Genomic DNA, 16,926 nt, shown 5'->3' with positions numbered 1-16,926 from the left:
GGCTTGCTGAGAGTACAGGAGTGCTGCTGGGGGTACTTCCTCTTCATACGCAGGCCTGTGAGGATGAAATACGATTACAGTGTGGCATGCAGGCCTGGGAAGAGAAAAACAGTCTTTTTTGTTTATGGAAAATAGTTGATGCAAAAAACAAATAGAACCCAGGTCCTTTGCAAATCCTCTAAAGGGCAGAACAAAGGGACAGAGTGAAAGGAGGGCGGAAGGGAAATGGGAAGATCCAACATAGACTGAGAGGAGCGCTCGCCTCTCCCAGGAGTCGGCGCGGGCAGGCGACACTGGCAGGGCCCAGGCCTAATCCCCAGACTTTCCCAAGACGTGTGATTATCCCTGGTGCGGGGATCGGAGCCCGAGGTGCAGGAAGGTTAAGTAAGTGGCAGAAGTGGAATTTTATTTTAGACTTGCCAACTCTAAAACCAACCATATGTGTACTTTAGGGACACTAGAATATCATGCCCCCTGTCCTGCCAAGATAGTGAGTATGACGTCAGAGGCGGTGGCCTGGCTCTGGGAATCCCTAACTGGCTGGGCCTCTGCCTCAGGGCAATGCCAGCCTTTGCCCAGGGGGTGGAGAGAGCCAGGGGAAGAGCTGCCTTTGCTCCTGGAGTCAAGGGAAACCAAAAGACTCACCTTAGCGTTCAGCCCAGTGCCAGGAAAGGGATAGATTGTCTTTGAAAATGTGTTTTGTAAGGTTTAAAATCAGCCCTAAGATACTCACATTCCGACTGGCATTTCCAGTAATTCTAGGTCCCACGTTCAAATAAACTCCAAAGCCTTTAAATCTCCGTTCCTGGTATAATCTTATCCCATTCCAACTTCTCAGCCTGAAAAATTACTTTTTTCTTTTTCTGTTTAAAGAATAATTTAATGAGGTGAAATCCACATGCCACAAAATTATCCCTTTGAGGATGGACAGCTCAGGACATTTAGGACAGTCATAATATTGGGCAACCACCACCTCTATCTAGTCACAAGCACTTTCATCCCTTGGAAGTAAAACCCCGTACCCGCTAGGAAGTCTCTCTCTACTCACCCCTCCCCTGAGACCCTGGCAACCACCAGTGTGCTCTGTCTCTGGATTCAGCTGTTCTGGACACTCCATAGACAGTGTCAAACCACATGACACCTTTTGTGTCTGGCCTCCTGCACTAAGCGGGATGTTTTGGAGGTATATCCACGTTGTGACATACATCAGTACATCATTCCTTTTTTTGGAAAAATAATATTCCATTGCATGGACCTGCCACAATTTGTTTACGCAATTATCCACAGATGGACATCTGGTTGCTTCCAGCTTTTGGGTATTGTAAACAGTGTTGCTATCAATGTGTTTTTTCAAGTATCTGAATATCTGGGTTCAGTTCTTTGGGGGTATATACTAAGGAAGGGAATTTGGGAGATCATATGGTAATTCTGTTTAATTTTTTCAAAAAAACTGCCAAACTGTTTTCCAGTGGCTGTGCCATTTTACATTCCCACCAGCAATATACAATCTTCCTTAAAAGGTTATTTCAAGGGGCTGGGGTTGTAGCTCAATGGTAGAGTGCTTCCCTAGCAAGTGTGAGGCACTGGGTTTGATCCTCTGCACCACATAAGTAAATAAAACAAAGGTATTTTGTCCACCTACAACTAAGAAAAAAAAAAGTTTTTTAAGTTATTTTAAATACAATTTTTGAAAAAGACAAGTCCTGAAATGATTTTCATTAATGCTAACCTTGGCAACTCAGGAAAGCCTTAGGGGACTTATTTGAGACTTTTTCTTTAACAGGCCATGTGAAATCTCTAATCTCCACCCCTGCCCCTCATCAAGTACAGAGAATATGATAATCACCAGAATGGAACAGATACCTGGGACATTTAGTCTAGCTGGCTGCCCAGGACCAATGCCCAAGACAATTATCAAACAGACTGTTTGCAAGTTCTACCAAATATGAGGAGGTATCAAACTCAGGTTTTAAATGCAGCAAGAATTTCTAGCAGAGAAGGGAGAGACACATGGAGGGTGGAGTGGCTGAAGAAAGAGAACTGAAACCCGAGCAAGGCCTGGGAGAGTGGGCACCTCAAACAGGACACCATGACCCACGCAGAGGGCTAAGCGCCGGGGCTCACCATGATCCTGATGGCCTGCCTTCTCCAGGGCCCTGCTGACGCTCTTCATGCACAAAGCAGGGGTCTGGAGAGGGAGATGCCCAGAAGCAGGACCCTCTATCTCCTGCCAGCACAGGGCAGTATCTCATTTCCCAGGACCCGCGGGGAGCATGTCTTCTGCCTAAGAACCACTCTCCTACCAGCTGAAAAGGTAACATGGTCATGTTTCCTCTGAAACGTTCAATTTTGGTCGCAAGACAAACCCAGCAATTCTCATGCTGTGCAGGGAAAATTGAAAGTATTTAAGCGTGGTGAGTCTTGCTTGCTAGATGAAAGAGGGTTACATGAATATGTACAAGTCCTTCCCTGCTTCTTCTTTGGCACCTGGGGGCCATGACCACACTTGGGCCACATGTGCCCTCCTCCTGCAGCCTCAGACAGGGCAACAAGTTAAATTTTGTCCAGAGGAAGATCCACCAAAGAACAGATCAGCAGGAGCCTCTTGGGTTCACCTGCCTTCAGAAGGTGGGGAGGCAGGATTCTGAGCTAGGATGGGCCCTCTGACTCTCCTGTCACTGAACAACACAGTACGGTACACAGAGCAGGAGCACAGCACAACAGCTCTCTGCCTGTTCTGGCAGTCACTTGCACCCATCCTGTGGACACTTTTAGGGGGCTGCTGATGCCAGTCTGACAAGCAGCCGCTCTGGGGTGCACGCAGCAGGCACCAATGTGTGGAGAAGGCACCCCGGGCTCGCTGTGCTGCAGCCCGCCTCAGCCTTTGACAATGGCTAGTGAATTTGGGGGCCTGGCGGGTGGAGGTGCTGCTCTGTCCAGTGGCACCAACGACCTCATTGTGGTCAGAGACAGAACTGAACAATAACGCTCAGATCCCACAACACCCTTGCAGAGGAAGCCTGTGCTTCCCAACGTGTCAAATCCTGAGTGGCATTCTCTAGAGGACAGGCGGCCCGTTTGGGTGGGGCAGGGGAGGGGGGAGGAGGCTCCTTAAATGCATCCTGGGGCTGTGGGAGTCAAGGTCGTTCTTGAGGGCTGGGGGCTGCTATGCTCTGCACCCCATGGCCTAGCATTCCCCAAGACCCTGCCTTCTTCAGCAGCGGGAACTGTCTGGACAGAGTTGCATATGGAGGCTATGCTCCTGACTTGGTCCCTAGCATGTGGGCGGCCCAGGTCCCTGTGCTGTGCCCTGGGCAGAGGGGACAATAAGGCTGCAAGCATTGCCCTCAAAGTTAGTGCGATGGCAATGGAGTCCTGTTCCTGGAAACACTCAGAAGATGTGAGTCACGCCATAGCCACAGGCCTGGCCAAACACAAACTACGTTTAGTTCCAGCAGAGCTCTGCTCCTGGCTTTGAGGCTGGCTGCTTCCAGTGTGCACTTGAACTTTATTCCAGTTAACCTCCCACCTCTGTCTGTCCACCTGTAAATGGTCTTTCTTCTCCTCAATTCTCCTAGTTCCACTGTAGAGCGAGAGAGGCTGACTCAGGCCCTTTCTGGGGTCTGCGTGGTCCTGAAGCTCCTGGTGAATGGGGTGTGCTCAGGAGAGATGCTGTGGCTGAGGCCACAGGACACCCCCAGGACACCCCCTGGGGCAGAGTGGTGCACATAGTAGGTGTTCCAAATCACCTGCCAAGTAAGACATAGCAAGGAAGTGCGGCAGAACCCCGGGTCAGGACAAGGGATGGAGAGGGAAGAGGCGGGGACAAAGGAGACCCAGGCTCCCCGCCTGCTCTGTCAACTGTTTCTGTCAAGTGGCAGCAACCTAATATGGATCTGCACGACCCCAGATTGAGAGACACCGGGGGACATTCTTTGCAGGGCAGTCCTGACATGTGACAGTAAAGTAATTAACCCCCAACCTTCTGGAAGCTGAGATTTCTCCCTGCTGTGTTCCCTGGAGTCTGCGTCTCACTGGCACATGTGCTGCTGAGGTGTCCCCCTGGGTTAGCTTGGGAGACCCTTGGGAACACAAAGAGGTAGAGGAGAAGAAAAAGGAAAAGCCAGGAGCAGAGTGGCCATGGTCAGGAGGAAGAGATTTGGAGTCTTCACTTTGGGCAAGACATGGAGGGCAGAGAAGCTAAACGCAGTGCTTCTAACCACAGGTCTTCGCAGCTCTGGGAGCCTCATGGGGAATGCCACCTCTCTCAACCAGTAAGCTACTGAGGCCTGGTGTTGGGGAGGTGGAGACCCATCCCAAGTCACAGCCCCTGGTAGGATGCCAGGACCCAGCTCTGCGTCTCCACCCCTTCCCCAGATGAGTTGCTTACATTCTGTACAGTTGGTGGAGACGCTCAACCTTGGTTCCCTCTCAAGGTCCAAGGGCAGAAACTGGCCCAGGACATGCAACAGTGACTTTGGGGATCAAATGGATGGCTGAATGATGGATGAGTGAAGCAAATACCATGAAATGCCAAATGTGGAGAGGAGGGAGAAGGCTCTTCTGGCTGTGGAGAATTTGGCACTCGAGTGTCATGCACAGAGTAGGACAGGGCTGGACGGGCCTGGGTGGTGAGGGCAGGAGGGCATCCTAGGTCAGGGAGCCTGCAGTGTATGGAGGCATGTGGGGCAAGGAGGGGCTGACCTGCGGGCCTCCCCATCCCAGGTAGGGAGCTGGGACAGATGACACAGAGCCACAGAGCAAGCTTCAGGCCACGCTCTGGGAGAGGAAGGGAAGCGGGAGCAGGGGAGGTTGACCCCCGCGCTGCTCTGACCAATGTGGGCTGCCCAAGGGCATCAGGCTGCTGTAGGACTGGCTCTGTCAGCAAGGCGGTGTGGCCAGGAGCTGGCTCCACATGGCAAACACAGGGAGCACTCTCAGGAGTGTCATGGGAGGCCAGCATCTTCAACTGGCCAATGTGGGCTACAGAGGACATAGTGGGATGACAGCTGTGCACTGCTGACCCTCTTGTGTCTCCCAAGGAGACAAGTGGAAGCCCCCTCAGTGGGGAAGGAAAGGGAGGAGCCTGGCCTTGTGCCCACTGTGGCTGCAGCCACAGCCAGGCACTGGGGTGCACGGCCCAGTCGGAGCTGCGGGGGTCACTCTCCAAGCCTGGCACTGAGAGCATGGACAGTCCACCCCCACACCCAAGACGGGAGCAGATGCTTTCTCTGCTGCAGGGACAAAAGCCCCTCCCTGCAGAACTGGCTGCTTCTTGTAGCAAGTACGAAAATCCCCTGATGGAGAGCTGCCGTGGGAAAAGCTAGTTTGTGGAAAGCCATCGATGGGAAAATGACCTCGTCACACCCGTGGGTGGGCAGGCCCGTCACGGCAGTGTGAAGAAGCAAGGGTGGACTGTAGGTGCAGTGAGGCAGCCTGGACAAATGCCACTCTCGCGGGGTCTGCTTCTGGACCCCAGAGTCCTGGCGTTTCCGCAGTGAGTCCTTCACTGTGCTGCCTCCCGGGGCCACCGTCCTTCACCGTGAGAGGATGAGCCTGCGACCCACACACAGTCAGCACGTGAAGAAGCTCGGGCTATCAGGCTTCCGCCACTGGCAGCTGTTTGTTCCCAGAGTTGTTTTCATGGGTCCCCTGTCCAGCCATTTCCAGAAATGATTGCTGTCTCCTCCTGACCATCCGGTGACAGGATGAGTGAGCTACCTCTTACCCAGCACAGCACAGCACACACAGGAAGAGAACGAGGCTCGCAGTTTAAAATTATCAACAGTTTCCTTAGAGGTCTTTAGGGGTAAATCAATTTTAAATTTAAATTTTAAAAATATCCCCATGGCCACTCAGGGAGGACGGCTGGCTCTCACCAGTGCAAGTGTCCTCCAACTCTCTGGGCGCCAGATTATTTATATTCTGGGGGTTCACACTTGCTGTCTTTATTTGCTGATATAAGCCCCAGTTTATAAAAAGAAGAGGACTGGAAACCCTGCACTGGAGGTCAGTGGGTGACCAAGGAGTGGTACCAACAATTTGTACCTCAAGTTCCGGCTGCAGAACTTTAGGTTCGTGGCCAGCTCTACCCAAGTAAGGCTGCCTCTGGAGACTTCCTCAGGACAGGGCACAGACGCAGACACACCATGGACCTGGCTACCTGCTGTTACAAGAGACATACACATCAATATGTGCACACCTCAAAAGCCAACACACACGACACGTGCCAACGCACCAACACACACGCACACCCCTCGTGCCAACACACCAGCACACACGCCCACAGCCTCCAGGGGGCTCTCTGGGCAGGGTTTTGGCATCACTCTGGTCTCAGATCTGACCCTTGGGATGTCAGCAGTGCAGGAAGTTCCAGTGTCAAATGAAGTCTAGTGTTCCAGGCTTCCACCACTGTCCCCTGGCCACTGTGTCTGCTCCCAGGCTGTAGGATGTCCAGCGTTTCTGCAGGTGCACCACAGCAGCAGCATGGCGATGTGGCCATACCCTCAAGTCAGGAATGGTGTGCCCACTTCCTCCCCATGCCACCCTCCCAGCTCACCCCTCTATCCTGTTCCTCGACGCACTGGACTTCACCCCTTCCCAACACCAGGAGGCAACCCACTACCCACACGGGCTGCTGACCTGCAGGCTCCTGTCCAGGGTGCTCCTGAGTGAGGCCTACAGCACTGGGCCTCAGGTGTCCACCAAGACAAAGGGGACATGACGCACAGCCCCACTGGCCTCTGCCTCACCATCTCAGGGATGGTGAGGGGCCGGGCATGAAAAAGGCTCTGGATGATATCAGACCGGGTCCAGGGACGCCGGAGTCCATAGAGGCTGTGACCTGGGAAGACTGTGTCCTGCCACATGGCGCTGCCAGGCGTCAGGCACAGCAGAGGGGGACACACTGTGCAGCTGTCTCATTCAGCCCTATGACAACCCCAGGAACTACTCTTAGTTTCTCCTCTCAAGTCAACAACGAGCCTTGGGTAACTGGTCTAGTAACCAAGCTATGAAGTGGCAGACCTGGAGTTCAGTCCCAGGTCTGGCTGAGGCACAGGGTGACGACAACAAAAGTATCAACAATGACAACAGCAGAAGCACTGAACGCAACACCAACAGCAGGCAGCTGGCGGTTCATGCTGAGCTTCGTGCTCTCTCTGCTCGTTCAGCTCTTCGGTGTGAAGACAGGCACGGGGCACCGAGCAGTCCACAGAGCCTCGGAGCCAGAACAGCAGACAAGAGGCCGTGGGGCCAGAGCCTGCGGCCACCTGCAGCCACCTGCCGCTCCCTCGGGGAGACGTCAGGCCTCCCTGCGCTCGGCCTTTCTGTGTGTTGGGTGGTCACTTCTAATTTTCTTTGTAGGTGCCATGGGACAAGACAGGTGCGGGTGACTGCAGGGAACTGTCTGCTAGGAGCTGAGTCAGTTGTCGCCAGGTTTTAAAGTGAAATCTCACTGGTGGAGAGACGGCTACAAACACATGCTTTAGGCAGCGTGTGTTCTCCCTGGGGCGCTGCTTGTGCCCCTCTATCGAGGGCTTGGGATGCCGCAGACTCAAGATATAGTTAACAGTGAAAGGACCCATCTGGGGGTGACAAGTGGTGTGGCAGTGCAAGGTGAGCTGTGAAGCACGTCAAGCCATGGGCTCATCCGGCCTCTGCTCTTCCTGCCAGGGAGTCGTGGGAGCCGCAGCTACAACGTCCATTAGGCGTGGACAGAGGGAACAGCTAGGGAGAGCGACTGGCCTCTGCCTCTGCTGCTTCTCTGACGCTCAGGGCCCCTCCGAGTGTTCCGTCTCGGAGCCCAGCCTCACCCCGTGCTGGCAGGCAGCTGGCCAGCTAAAGGGGACAGGGGACAGGAGGCAAGAGTCATTCTCTTACCCCAGACCCCAGCTCCCCACAAAACAAAATGCAGAGCTCGACTCTGAATTCTTATCCTACAGTTTTTAAATTTGTCTGCAAAGGCCTTTCCCCTTCACCCACTTTCCACTTACAAGGCCACACGTGTGACTGTGGGCAGGACAGTGATGCCCAGGCGCACGGCTGAAGCCCGCGCTGGGGCGGGCACTCTCCCTCAGGCTCGGAGGTACAATGGCATCAGTCCTGAGCTCACACCTGGCGTGGCTCTCCTGACTCAGAGCTGCCCTGGCCCTGCTCAAGGGCACTCAGTCTTCACATAAACTCAGCCAAATAAAGGAAAAGGTGAGTTACATCCCTCGAGGGCAACCCTTGACCCTGTGCCACAGCTCCAGCCTCCTGCCCTTCCCAAGCCCAGCTCCAAGAGGCCTCTGCTGGTTCCTAGAGGGGTGACAGAGGCCCCAATAATGGCATTACTCTCTTCACTGTCACTCTCCTATCCTTCTCTCCTGCTTCCTGGCATCATCTCCCAAATAGGCTTTTGCACCCAAGACTTTCCCAGACTCTGGGGAAATCCAAACCAATACCACTACTCCATAACCTCACCATCTCCACCTGCCCAGATGAGGACCAAGAGCCCCATCCCCGGCCAGCACTGGCTACAGGCTCACTTGCCTCAGTTGACCTCCATAAGACCCCACAGGAGCTGGCAGCCGATGGGGCACAGAGGAGAGGGGGCACTCCAGGCTACCCTCGCACCTGCCAGCAACAGTGGCTCAGAGCCTGGCGAGAGAGGGACGGGCGACCTGGGTGACCTGATCTGCACTGGCTGTGCTGCAGAGACCTGCCCCGGGGGAAGGGCACCGAGGACTTAGAGCACACAGTGGCCCAAAAGCCAGGGAGAACGGACAAAGGGATTCAAGGGTGACGCATGCTCTGCCTGCTCACCACGGCAGGGAAACCTGGCACAGCCAGCCCTGGCTACCCGGGGACAGCGCATTCCATTTATGGGCTGGGGCAGACCCCGCATAGCTGAGGACACTCCTATCATGTCTTGAAACCTCAGCACAAAACAAAGTATCTAGCACATCTTTGGAATTCAAAAAATTACTTGTGCAACACACAAATGAGGATTGTAGCCCCAAACCAGCTGTGGCTACAGACAAGTTTGGGAGCTGCTTAGCAGCAGGTGCCTGGTCTAGTGTAAATTATGCGAAAGTCCCATACATGACTGTCTCTGAGCATCTGCTTTCTCATTGCCACCCAACTCAGACAGCCTCTTCTGAATCACTCAGCCCTTGCCAGTTTGCCAGACCACCTGACTCTCCCAGCATGCTCACCAACTATTTTTGTATCTCCATTGTCACCACCATTGGGGCCTAAGGGGTTTGACCACAGGTCATCTAACAAATGGGCACCTGGAGGGGTTATCAACACGCAGATGAAAGATCAACAGCTCAAGGCCAGGTTGCCACCTGTGAATAGACCCATCCCATCTTGATGAGGAACGCAGCACACTCGCTGTGACCTCAGACTGTACAGCCCTAGCCATCCACCGACACAATTCCCAGAGGAGGAGGACGAGGACGACGAGAAGACGACAGTAACAGCAGTAATGATCATAAGCAGGGTGGGAGGAAACTTGGATGGTAATGGGCATGTTTATGGCATAGACTGTGGTAGCTTCACCGGTACAGACTTATCTTCAAATTTGACAAGTTGTAGATATTGAAAGTGAACCATGTTCTGTATATCAATCTCAAGAAAGTGATTTTAAAAAGAAAAGAATTTGGTTAGGATGGAGGATGTAGGTCAATGGCAGATTGCTTGCCTAGCATCTTTGAGGCCCTGGGTTTTATCCAAAGCACTTCGAGGGGGGGAGAGAGAGAGAGAGAGAGAGAGAGAGAGAGAGAGAGAGAGAGAGAGAGAGCGCGCGCACGCGCGCACACATGCACGCGAACATGCTCTAGAGAGGTCCATGTTTGCTCCACCCCCCCACCCCCGAGTACCTGCCCATCTGTCTGTTTGGCAGTGCAGGATTCTCCATTTCTAACAAGTTTCCCAGGTGATTCTGGGGTGGGAGGGTCCTTGGAGCCTACTTTGAAAATGACTGGTTTACATCTTGAGCCCAAGTGGTTCTGGACCTGCTGTCTTCAGGTTTGGAGACATATTTTGGCAGCCTGAGCAAGGCAGAAAGCTGGGGCAGGTTTCTCAGCTGCTGACACTGCCTCTTTGCCTGGACCCTCGGTCTGCAGGAACTCTTGGGAGTAGTTCATGTGACCCGAGCAGGGGAGTGGCAGTCTGCTGTCTTTGACCTCTGCGTGTGTGTCTTGCACGTGTGCATGTGCTTGTGTTCTCAATCTGCCTCCATAAGGTGGGTGCCAATGCGCATCCACCTCTATATGGAGAGTAAAGTGTCAGCTTCTCTGTCACCAAGTTTCTCACAAGCACACCTACGTCTGCATGTCTTGCGTGGCCTTCAGCTGTGTTCCCTGAGTGTATGTGCGTATGTGTGTACGCATAGGGGCTGCAGCACCTGGCCAGAGATCTACTCAAATATGCACAGAGTTTCCCACTTTAACTATTTCATACTTGTTAATAATTATTAGATAATTATGAACACATAATTATTAAAAGAAAATTTTAATTTCTAAGTATTTCACTGTACAGCTGAAGGTCCCAGAGATAATTAAGGGAAATTTGAAGATAACCTATCAGCCCAGATAACTCACCCATCACTTCTCCACAGAAGAGAGACTGCAACCCTGAAAGCGGTCACGTAGTATACCTGGCCATGAGGCGGTCAGTGGGTAAGCGTTTTTCACTTACTATCTTTAAGGGTGAACGGTACCTGCTCTTGTTGTTTCTATTTGTAACAGCGACAAATTAATGTTAACAAATGGATGCTTGAGATGCAATTGAAGCTGCTGCCAGAGTTCCCCTTTTCAATCAAACCCACTTCTAGTTGGTCACTTTTTATGTTGTGATCTGCACAAGCTATGCCACCTTTGAAAGGACTTCTGTTTGTGGCTTCATAAAGCTATGCCCCTTACTGGAGTGACTTATATTTTCAGCCCAGAGTATGACATTTTGGAATATGCTCTATTCTCTGTTGGCGGAGAGATCAAGGAAGGTTCCCAGTGTGCTAATGAGACCAAGGTCAACAGGCAGGAGAGAAAACTGCTCCCTGGCCACAGCCTGCACCAATAGCTCTGGGTGACCACCTGGTGAACAGAGGCCTCGGTCACAATGGGATACAGATGGCAGAGTGTGGTCGGCTCACAGCTGACGTTCTAGTGATCATGACTCAGCAGAACATTGGCTGGGATGGGCTGGGACAGGAGTTAAGATTTTATTTTTAATATTTATTTATTTATTTTTGTGGTACTGGGGTGGAACCCAGGTGGTGCTCTACCACTGAGCTACATCCCCAGCCTTTCTTAAAAATTTTGAGACAGTCGCCCAGGCTGATCTCAAACTTTCAATCCTCCTGCCTCAGCCTCCTGGGTTGCTGGGATTACAGGTGTGTGCCACTGTGCCCAGCTGGAGCTAAGGTCTCAGCTCTCCTTCCAGATTCTGTTACTATATAGCAGTGGTGGGTTTGAAACCAGGTCCTGGTTAGCCAGAGCTTCAGAACTGTGTCTTAGAGAACAAAGTCATGACACAAAAGAGAAAAACAAGCAAAAGCTACTCCCTGTAAGTTGGTTCTGCAATCAAAGTATTAGAAAAGTTTTGTACTAAAAGTGTCCACATCCAGACTACTGGGGCCTGGGGTGGGGGGTTCCCCCTCACAATCCAGGGTCTTTCCTTTATTCCTGAATAATTACAATTCTCTCCCAGCCTGGGTCTTGTATGTTTGTTTTGCCATTCCAACAGATTACTCCATCATTAGCTTCATCAGGGTACCCTTTGTTCCATAATTTACATTGGCTCCCCGTCATGGCCACTTTGAGTAAACCCAATCCCCCCAAGTGTGACTTCAGCTCTGCACTGTGGGACCACTCACCCAACCACTGCTTTCCAACAGGGGCCTTCACCCGCCCTCCCCTCCCCATCACTTCTCCCCTCTTACCCTTTCATTCTAGTCTCCATGGCCCCCAGACTCCTCCCGCCTTGGCCCCATCTCCCTCCAGAGCTCTCACTCTGGGACACCTTCCTGCGAACCCATCTGGCCAAGTCTCTCATTAGCTTTGAATTTCTTGAACTGGCTCTGCTCATTACTGTTTCCCTAGTCCGGTGCATAACAGAAAAGCAACAAGATCTGTTGAGTGACCAGACACTTGGAATCTTAGAGCATCAGTATTCTGGGTGATTTGTTTATGTTTTTCATCTCCTCAAAGAGACTGCTAACTCCTCAAGATCGGAGGTGAGGCCCCGCCTTCCTTAAACTCGGGGTACCTCCTGCAGACGCTTGAAGCCACCCAGTGACTGTCCGACACGTTATCATTAGTCTCCACCCTGACCTAAAACCACCACAGGATCAACTAGAAGACTGTCTCTTCACCCATAAGAACCCGAAGAAAAAGGTCAAACTATCCTGAAAAAAGATCACTGGCCATTTTTTATGTCCTAATTTTTATGCCCATTTTTTTGGGAACCAATAATAATTTTCAGTGTCTCAAAAATATTCTGAATAGCCCAGAACAGAAACAAAACTCTAACATTTTAATCACTGATTATCCTTTGCCTCAACGGCATAGTTTTTTGTGATTTTTTTCCTTCTGAATCTAATATTTGGTCTTGTTTTAGCTTACTAGTCACCCAGAGAGTGGAAATGACCTAGCACCAACTTATTGCTTGCCCAAAATGAAAATAACAACAAAAAAACACAGATTAACAGGCTGGCAAGGGTGGAGGGTTAAATAGGGAAGTGGCAGGGACGCCCAGGTGAGTAGGTCAACAGCATCACCTGCCCTGCATTCCTTTGGGTGCTAACCCTGAAAGGTGACCCCCACCCCCCACCCCAGGAAATCCCTTCTCTCCTGGAGCAGCTCTTCTCAGGGTCCGAAGGCCCCCTGCAGCGGCTCCTCTCCAGTTCCTAGAGGCCATTCTCTGGAGTGGAGTCTGGAAACTTTGTGGGGGGCAGGGATCTACCCTGGAGGAGGGTGCAGTAGCTAGCTCTGGGACAGGCTTCTGGCAGACATATGTTCTTACCAAGCTCTCCAGGTGACAATAAAGCTTGAGAACCAGCACAGTTGACAGTTAATCATAAATGGGCCTTCAAGGTAAAAGCTGGGAGGGGATAACCCTGCCTCAGGTGAAAAACCTGAAAAAGCATCCTTGTTTCCTGAAGAGCAGGAGGTCAGGCTGGCCTCAGGAGGCAACAGCAAGGACCTAGCAGCTGGGGAAACAGGTGGCTCTCAGGCCACTACCTCCTTTCCCCAGTCCCAGGCTGAGGACGGGCACCTCTGCCTCAGACGTGTCTGTGTTAGCAGGTAGGGATGGCGTGATGAGACACTTAATACAGTCCCATTTGAAGTGGCAAAGTGGCAGGTAAATGTTCATCTCTTTAAAAGTGAAACATCCCCAAGCTCAGATACAGGGGACAACTAGGGGAATGGGGCCTTGCAGGACAAAGGTCAATCTGACAAGCCCTGCCAGGAGACCACAGTGGCATGGGACGACGCTCCTGTCCTGGGTAGCTCAGATGTGCAGGTGTTCTCTCAGGATGAGCCTGAGAGCTTCTTCCTTCTTAGGCGGGGCTTCAGCAAGAGTGTTTCTTGCTCATTCTCCCCCAGTAAGGGGCAAAGCAATCAGGAAGACCAACCTGACAGATGTGGCCTAGAGTTGGCTGTCCCACATAGCCAGGACAAGCAGGGACAAAGAGCTAAAGACTGTCCTCAAAAGCTCCTATCGATCCATGTGGCAGCAAACTACTCCAGGGCTCAGACGAACCCTGGGGGGAGAAATGGAGCATTGTGACCAATTTGGAAATGAAACATCATTTCAGGCAGAAAAGATGGGCTGCCTTTCACCTTGACTATGCCCTTGACCCACAGGGAGGACCTCAAGGCCACGATGACCATGTGAAGGAAGAGGCTGTCCTGCCCAGATTAAAGCTAACGAGGGGTGTGCTATGTCACTCAAAGGGAGGGCAATGGTGCAGAGGCTGGCGGGACTGTGCCCATCCTGGAGGGACAAGTGGCCCAGCCCTGCCAGCAAACCAGCCTTCACTCCCCACCAGGGACGCTGTGAAGAGTCCCATTCAGCCAGAGGCTGGTGAGGGGACATCAGAGGTCCTGGAAGAGGATTCAGACCTCCCCACAGTTCTCACGGCAACTTTGTACTGCCACCCCCGGACTTCCTGAGAGCAGAGTAAAACAGTTAATCACAAATGGGCCTTCAAGGTGAATCACAAGTGTGTGTGTGTTGGGGGGCGTGGGGGGGAGATAAGGAAGTGAGTAGGAAAAGTCTTAAGAACCCCAAATCCAGCTGCCTTGATTCATCAAGTTTTGCTCCAAGGATGCACTGCCTGTTAAATATAGTTCCAAAAGTCTTTTATAAGTTGCATGCTCAATTTTTAGCCAACTTTAGTGAAGCCGGTTTCTGTCCACTAATAGCAACACAGGTTAACTAAATAATAAAACCCCAAGCGGCCCCTGACTTGGCTACAGTTCACCCTAAATTCAGGCCAAGACCTGGGAAGAAATAGCCCTCGATGTGCTGAATTTGCAAGCCTAAATATAAAGTGACAACGGCAGCCTCCTGTTTGTTGCAAGGAGAGCTAGCCCCAGCACCAGTCACCCCTCGGGCAGGCTGGTGACCCAGGACCACACAGAGCTGGCTTTCAATTAAGAGCTGGGCGGGCACTCTCCAGAGAGAATACGTGCCATCTGCGCCTGGTACCTGACCCTCCAGCATAGCCAGACCACCCCCTTCTTCTCTGTCGCCCCTCCTGCAGCCACAAGGAGGGGCCTGTGGTTCTGCCTGCTCCCCAGGCCCCACCTTCCAGGGTGGCTCCAGCACTGGGTGCACTTTTCCCTCCGCACCCAGTTGGCACTGGGAGCAGAGTGCAGGGAGATGGAGCTGGCAGGAGACTGTCCCTCGTGAGCATGCAGAGGCCCATGGAGGCGTCTCCTGACATGGGGGAGCTTCATGTGTAAATTCATGAGAAAGCAATGGCTGGAGAAGGATGGACTGAGGGGGCCAGATGAGAGCAGCCGTGACTTGGGGAATCCCTCCTAAGGGAGCAGCGGTGGTGGGGGGTGGGGGCAGGTGATTTGGAACAGCCAGGCGGAGAAGCCTCGAGACCCCAACCTTTCTTGAGTCAGGATCAGAATGAGAGGAGTCAGGAGGAGGGAGAGGCAGCAGGCTGAGGGGCGGGGTGGGCACAGGGAGCAGGGCGAGGAGGCTTGCCGTCGTGCTGTGGGCAGCCAGGCTGGGCCCAGAGGAAGAAGCCGGTCAGTGAACCAGGGAGACCACACGGAGGGGCAGCGGGTGGCCAGCCCCAGAACTGGGTCGTAGGTCAGCTGTGTCACACAGCCCCACCTTCCCTCTGGGGCCTTGAAGGAGGTATGGAGAAAGCACACCCACTGTTGGGTAAGAGCGGAAGGCCTCAGGCAGCCATGAGCCCTGGGACTCTGATGTTAGAGCCCACACGTCAGCCTCTTAGGTGTGGCTCAGCCCTACCTCCTCTCCAACTCCCATCTCTGGGACTGTTCAATGTTATTTCTTTTCTTTCTTTTCCTTTTTTTCTTTCTTTCTTGATTGAAGCCAGGGGTGCTTAACCACAGAACCACATCCCCAGCGTTTTTATTTTTTATTTTGAGACAGGGTCTCACTGAGTTGCTTAGGACCTTGAGGCTGGCTTTGAACTTGTGATCCTCCTGCCTCAGCCTCTTCACTGCTGGGATTACAGGTGTGCTCCACCACGCCCAACTTATATTCAATGTTATTTCAAGCGCAGCTCCTCACTGCTCCACAAACCAGACCCTTGCTTTCCAGAAACCTCCACCAACTCTTCACTGGTCACCTCCCATAGACTGGCCATCACCTGCAGCACCAGGCTGTTACACTATGCAATGGCACCTAGAAGCCCATGGAGGTGGTGACAGGACCCCCGTTTATGGGTCAGAAAATGAAGGTGCACAGAAAGTAAGCAGCTGTCAAAGTCGCAGTGCCCAGTGAGCTGACGGGTCAGGTTCAGCCCTGGGTTTCCCTACTCCAAAGCAAGCAGCACTCTATGTCTGTTCCACCAGGTGCCGTCCTGTTCTCAGCACTGATGCACACTGGGGTCCAGAAAAGCTGGGGAAAAGCCCTCATGCTGGGCCCCCACCCCAGAGGTGTGGATTCAGTTGGTGGGGACTGAGGCCAAGCTGGGTTGTCTTTAAAAGCTCCTCAGGTGACTAATGTGCAGCCAAGACAGGGAAGCAGCATGCTGGACATTCGGGAATGGCGGGGGCCTCGTCCACATCCTGTACAGCACTGTGCCTGGCCCATGCTAGAAGTGAAATCTGTGCTTGGATGTCTGAATGTGTGTGTTCCTGTTGGGCTATGAATGGTTCATCTCCCCAGGATTTGTGTGCTGGAAACTTGGTCCTCTGTGTGGCAATGACGGGAAGCGGTGGACCTGTAGGAGGTAGGGCCTAGTGGAAGGTCACTGCTGGTGTTTTCCTTGGAAGGAATTAAGGTTAGGGACCCCTGGGGTAGTTCTCTTGAGAACAAGTTGTTGTAAAATCCTGACTCTGACCCTGAACCTTTCTCCAGCTTTCAGTATGGTCACGCGGTCTCTCTCCCACATGACTCCCGACATCGTGATGCATTTGCCACAGTGCCTTAACCAGAGTCACGCTGATGCCAGCACTATGCCCTTGCACCTTTAAAACTATAAGCTAAATAAACCTATTTTTTTTAACAATATTAGCCAGCCTCAGATTTTTTGTTATAATAATAAAAAGGGTACTATAAAGCTTCCAGCATCTGGAGGTAGTGCCTGAGGTTACCTTGCTACAGGAGGGGCCGACCAGTCCCTCGACTACACTCTCCCCTCCCTCCAGCCACCTTTCTATGTGAAACATCACTTTCAACCTGTTACCCCTTATGTTCAGAGTTTCCAAGGCTTGTTCAAGG

The 16,926-nt window shown here is 52.4% G+C and overlaps 1 protein-coding gene across 1 annotated transcript in view; it reads right to left on the bottom strand.

Annotated features, from left to right (window-relative positions):
• Positions 1–16,926, bottom strand: part of Hipk2 (homeodomain interacting protein kinase 2) — a 158,439-nt gene that overhangs the window by 104,456 nt on the left and 37,057 nt on the right. The gene's annotated exons all lie outside the window — the stretch shown is intronic.

This window comes from Marmota marmota, unplaced genomic scaffold, assembly GCF_001458135.2.
Source record: "Marmota marmota marmota unplaced genomic scaffold, marMar, whole genome shotgun sequence".
Taxonomy (NCBI): Eukaryota; Metazoa; Chordata; class Mammalia; order Rodentia; family Sciuridae; genus Marmota; species Marmota marmota.
This window is presented reverse-complemented; position numbering and strand designations above follow the sequence as displayed.